Raw genomic sequence first — 6,036 nt, forward strand, 5'->3', positions numbered from 1 at the left:
TATGCAGCACGTGTTGCCCTGCACCTGGAGCTCATGTTTGAAAAGATTTATTTTAGTGAGCAAATGTTGTCGTGGCTCATGCAGTGAGAAGCAGAAGAGAGGTCCTGGTAAGATCCACTTGGAGAGGGTGAGTGGCAGCCAAAACCTCGCTGTGTTTCAGTGTGATGCCCTTGCAGGAGGGAAGAGCATGAGGGGCAAAGCCCTGAGCAGAGTGGTGGGAAATGGGAGGCGGTGAGGAAGAGTTGGGCTAAGTATGGATTTAAACTGGGCTGGGTGTTAGTGGAGGAACAGACATTTTGCAGTCAAACTGCCAAATTTAAGAGCTGTAAAATCGTAGCTCTGCCTTGTGTTTAATGCCTTTCTACTTTGTATTTATGTAATCCCAAAAAGCAAGGAAAAAGTAAATGTCATTGTTTCCCACTACTGCAATGTAAAGGCTTTTTAAAGGCTGATGAATTTATGTTCTCTTTTTCCACTCCAAGCTGGGCTTTTGCCTTCCTTTTTCAATGTCTGCTGCACTGGGTGTCCCAAGGAGGGCTGCATTCCTCCCCAGGGGTCTTATGAGCTGGTGCTAGTTCTGCTTTTTCTCAAGGTGTTCAAACTGCTACCAAAATGGATATTTTCTCTCCTGGAAAACTTTCCCCCAATACAGGGATGTATTTTAATGGATGTATTAACAGATGTATTTAATAGATATATTTTAATGACGTGGCCAAATGAACTAAGGATTTTATTTAAAAAGCAAACACGTAGTAGTTGTCTGCTTAGTTTGTGTCTGTGAGAAGTGGCATTTGGGCAGGAGAGATGCTGTTGGGAACAAAGGATGGAGCAAATCTTCTCCATGACTGTGCAATGACTGACTCATTGGGATGGGAATGAATGGGACTATTTATCAACTGTATCAATATTGCCCTGAAACATTGGGCTGGAGCAGTAGTGGGGCTGCTTGGGTTTGGCCTGGGCCTGTCAGGATTAGCCACAAACAACCCAACCAAACCCCTGAACTGTCAGTGGGAGTGTGAAATACTTTCACAGAAAGCCAAGGCAGTAATGATTCCAGAGGAAAATTATTGGTAATTGCTTATAATCTGTGGGGAATTTCCTTGGGAATTATCAACTAGAGTGTGTATTAAAGCAGAGCATTTCTTTTGGTTCTTTTTCTGATATGTTGTTTCCTATCTGGCTTTAATGAGTTTTGTGTCATCCCATTAAGGAAGCAGCCTGTTTTTACCTTGAAATTTGGAGTGGAGCTTGAATAGTCCCTGTTGTTCTACACGACTGCTTTGGTTATGGGTCAGAGAGGAAGAAGGGAAATCACTTTTTATAATCTTGAATTTTTCCATCCAGGCACATGGGAGTAGCTCAGTGCTTGCACAGTTCTCTGAGAAATAACAATGTTTGAGAGGTTTAAGGAATTAAACCTGCACCTCCCGTGGGCTTTGCTGTCCTTTGTCTCTCTGTTGTGCCAACAGCCTGTGGGAATTTGCTGCTGTCACTGTCATTGCCACCCCTCCTGGGGGCTGCATCCTGCTGTCACCCTTCCCAGCCCCACACAGAGCTCCAGAGGTGCCTCTGTGCTGTGCTGGGAGTGCTTGCCGGGAATGTGCCTCATCCCTGGGAGTATCCTTTTGTTCCTGAGCGGCCAGATGCAGTGCTGGGGACAGTTTGGGCTTGTCAGCTTCAGAGTTTGATTGGAAAAGCCGCTGAAATAGAAAAATGACAGTGAAGTTTGTCAACCTGGTGCTTTCATACCCTCACGACAGTCTGTGCTTTGTGTGGGAGGTTGTTGTGTGTTTGCACTGCACGTAGTGGATTTCCCCTTCCCCATTCAGCCCAGCAGAGCCCAAGGGCTCTTACAACACTATTCATTCTTTACTTCCCTTTGTGGTAATTTAATCTCCAAATTGCTGTGAGCAATCCTTTAATTTTTTCCTGGAGAAAACCGCACGGCAGAGAGTTTGCAAAGGAGCCCAGAGCTGCGTTTGGAGAAGAGAGTGCTAAGAGCTGCATCTGCCGGTGCTCTTGGAATACTCCCGGGGAAAACACGCCATGCAAAGTCACATTTTCCAGTGCTTTCACCTAGGCAAGCTCTTCCTGGGAGAGGGGGAACAAACAGATATTTATTTCTCAAGTGGCAGGCTGGACCAGGAGCGGGGAGAAGACGAGGAATATTTTTATTCTTGTTCCATCAGTTTTCGAGGAAATCCATGGGCACGGGAATGAATGACTGGAGGGGGAACTAGGAAGTAGCGTTCTGATTTTTGTTGCGGCGCGGTGTTTCCCTCCCCGATGCCTTAGCCATTCCCGTGTTTCCAGAGCCGCCGCTGCTCGCCGTGTCCCGGGAAGCGCCGCGCGGCCCTGTGAGGCGACTCGCTGCTGCCGCCCGCTGCCCGTGAGGCGGGACTGGCGGGAACGGGCAGCGCATGCGCACTGGCTGAGCGGCTCGCTGGGGACACCTGCAGGCGCAAATGCGGTACTGCAGAAAGGAAGGGCACGCGTGCGCACTGATCGCAATGAAGCATTACATCACGTGGTCTTTGAGGGCGAGCGTGAAACCGTGGTGCGCGTGCGCGTTGGTGGGTGGGCTCGCCGCATCACGTGGTTTTTAACGGCGGGACAGCGACACAGTGCCGCGCAAGCGCCTTGGCGTTTCCACTCTGCGTGCTGCCACTCTGTGGGGAACTCCCGGTACTGCAGGGCGGAGGCATTTCCGGGCCCCGCCGTGAGGGGATGCGCTGCTCGGGGCGCCTGGCGCGGGGATGTGCAGCCCGGGAGCGGCGGGGGAGCACCAGGCTCTGGTCCCGGCTGCGGCAGCGGCGGTGCAGGGGCGCGGCGAGACAATGGAGGAGCCGGGCGGCTGCTGGGGCTGCAGCGGGGCTGAAGGTGAGCTGGGACCGGCGGCGCGGCGGGGCCTGGGAAAAGCGGCGGCGAGTGGCGGGGGGAAGGCTCCGGAACGGGCAGCGGGGGCTGCGCTGGGCTGTGCCGGGTCGGGAAGGGGCTGTGGGGCTGGGGACGGGGCTTGCAGCATGCCCGGCAGAGCCTTTCCTGGCACACAAACGCTGGAGTTTGTCCCAGCCCGGCCCCGTGCCGAGGGGCAGTGCAGCAGAGGGGCGCAGGAAAGATGCGGCTGGGGCTAGAAGCAAAGCTCAGAGGTTTCTTTTATTTAAATGAACGTGCAGAGCAGGGAGGGAGGTGGGATGGACGCGCTGCGGGTGCTCGGGCAGGTGAGCCAGGACTCGGGGGAGGAGGTGGCTTTCCTGAGCTCCTGAAGTTCCAATTGCCTCTTTCAGGAACAGTCACGAGAAGCTTTTGGGTTGGAGCTGGGCTCCAAAAAGAAGGAACCTGAAATTGCTGCTTGTGATAAATCTGTAAGTATGGGAGGTTGTATGAAGCTTGCTGCTGTAACCAGCCAGTAACTTCCACTGGTATTTTAACTATTAAAAATGGTGACTTTTATTTTCTCTGTGCACAAACCACTTGGCTTTCCCATGCAAGGTTCATGGAAACTGAATTGCAATCCAGAGCATCCTCAGGCTCCTAGGGCTTGGGGCTGGGGTGTTTGGTGTGTAGAAAACATGGCAGTCTGTCTGACCTGGGTTGGGATGTGCACTTCCAGAGTTACTCAGACTGGGGAAAGGCCAGGAGGGTGGTTGGAAGGAATTTGTCCCACGTTTGGACAGCATCAAGACAGGGATGTTTTTTAAATATCTCTTCTCTTTGCTTTCCCAGCCCAGGGTTAAGTTGGTGTTCCCTGAATGGGATGTGGAGTGAGGAGGTGTCTGTTGGGAGAGTGGGAGAAAGGGACACACCTGGTTGGTATGTCCTGGGTGGGCAGAGAATTCTGATATTGGCAATATGGGTTTGTGAGTATTTAATCAATCCAGCACTGCCAAGATGTCTCGGGTGCTGGTGGTTCAGGGCAGAGGGGAGCAGGGGCTGACGGATGCTGGCACTGGATGTTTGATTATGGCTGGAAATGAGCAGGTAGACCTCCCCCAAAGCTGTGCTCGGTGTGGATTTGGGTCCTGTTTGGCCTCAGGTCTGTGCAGCAGGCACAGACTGGGCAGGTTTGGGGCCTGGAGTATCCCAGCCTCCTAATTCTTTGTCACTGTTTGTCTCCTTTCAGAGGAAAAGTGTTCCTGCTTGGCTGGTTGTTCCCTGCAAACAGCAGAGCCCAGCCCTGAGATTGCTCAGTGTTTGAGTGACCCAGTGTCAGTGTCACCACAGATCCCTGTCTCATCCCTCTGCTGAAGCAGGGAGTGGCACAGAACCAGGGACGTCCAGCTGCAGGATCTGGGAGGATGCATCTCCTCTTTTCAAGGAGGTAAGAGGTGGGGGTGCAGGAGCTGGAGGGAATGTTTCCCAAGCAGAGGCTGAGGTAGCCTGTTTTGAGTGGGAATTGTGCTTTTTAACGTGTTTCTGTTCAAAGCCAGCAGTGGGAGCAGGTGCAAGGTGAGCGCGGGGAAGCTGCATCAGGAGCTGGGAGCTGTTGGTTTCTGGGTCTCCCTGGGCAGCTTTAGGAATATATAGGATTCATTTGATAGGTGTTGTCTGGAGCATAACGAATTAAATCTGTTCAAGTTTCTGTTGGTATACTGAAAATGTGATGTTCTTGCATACATGGGAACTTTGGCCGTGCTTGTGGAGATGTGAAAAAAAGGACTTAGGTTGCTCTGTGTACGTCATGGAAAATGCATGTTACTAGAAGTTGCCTTTGTATAAGCTGCTGTTACATTGTAGTTCTGCAGAAGTGCTAAGTCTCAAAGAATGGTTTAAGGGTTTGTAAAAGCAGAACAGGGAATAGACAAATCAGCTCCAATAGGCTGAGGACCATTCCCTGGTATTTACAGAACACTTAATCCAATAGTGAACCAAAGCCTGTGGTAATGATTCTAAATAAGAGCTGTACCTTTTTTCCTCGAGGTCACTGGGAAGTGTGGGACAAGAACTGAATGATAACTGGTCGTCAGCCGGGCAGAAAACCAGCAAATTCTCTTGGAAGAATATCCATGAGTACGTGTGAGATGATGATCTACAGTTTTAAAATGAATCTGAAAAGGAGGACACGTTATTTTGAAGGAAAACTTCAGGCAGAACATGTGAGAAAAGATTATTTGATGAGAGATGTCTTGAAAGCTAGAAACATATTGATGTTATTTTTTTTATATGAGCAAAGCATCTTCAAACCCTGCATGGAAGGCTGTGAGAGGTTAATGAGGAGCTGAGGACACTCTTGTGATCGCTGCTGCCTCATCTGCCACTCCCACACTCACAGGCCATTGTCTCAGGATGGTTTGGCTGAAGTTAAAATGGCCACTTTCCTCAGAGCTGGATCAATATTCTTCAGTTCAAAGGGAGGAGTGTCCTGTGTTCTTGGCTTTTTGAGAGCTTTAATTTTGCCCAAGAAAGAGCGTTGTGGTCTTGCTGGTGTGTTCAGCCAGAATAGTGCCTTTGGTCCTTTTTTCAAGAAGCTGCAACCTGGATTTTTCTCTCTTACATGGCCTTGGTGCTAAAGAAGAGTACTAAAGGTGACTGCAAAGGCATGTCTGGGTGCTCTGGAGGTCAAGAATGGTTGTGACTTTACACCCTGGTTTTGGCTGGGACATTGAGTAGGTGTACCATACTGATTTTTTTGATCTGCTTGAAGTAGCTTGAAGTAGCTTGAAGTAGCTTGAAGTAAAGGTGTCATTCCCCTCTGTCCCTTCCTTAATTGCAGGGTCAGTATTGATTTTTTTTTTTTTTTGATTTTTTTTTTTTTTTGGCTGGTAAATTAGCAGAGGAGTGGGCACAGGAAATGCTGCCTGAAGTGTGGTTCCACTGAGGTGTCAACTATGCTCCGACCCCTCAACCTCCTGCTGACCTCCCCCTGTGTCTGTGACAGCAGAGCTGATGCACTCCCCAAAAGTCTCTTTTGAAGCAATGCTTATGCAATTTTTAGCTTTAGAGCTTGTGTTTACAGCTGTGCCTTCTCATACATTTTGCAGTGTATGCTTTCCATAAACAGTGACTTTGCCTCGAGAATTTGGTGCTTTATAG

The 6,036-nt window shown here is 49.9% G+C and overlaps 1 long non-coding RNA gene across 1 annotated transcript; it reads left to right on the forward strand.

Moving 5' to 3' along the window:
• The first annotated feature begins 2,622 nt into the window (after positions 1–2,622).
• LOC146437871 (uncharacterized) lies at positions 2,623–5,636 on the forward strand. Its single transcript, XR_014851575.1, has 4 exons — positions 2,623–2,883; positions 3,291–3,368; positions 4,127–4,324; positions 4,924–5,636. It is a non-coding gene; the product is annotated as an uncharacterized LOC146437871 (long non-coding RNA).
• The last annotated feature ends 400 nt before the right edge of the window (positions 5,637–6,036 follow it).

This window comes from Lichenostomus cassidix, chromosome 4, assembly GCF_008360975.1.
Source record: "Lichenostomus cassidix isolate B80296 chromosome 4, HeHo_3.0, whole genome shotgun sequence".
Lineage (NCBI taxonomy): Eukaryota > Metazoa > Chordata > Aves > Passeriformes > Meliphagidae > Lichenostomus > Lichenostomus cassidix.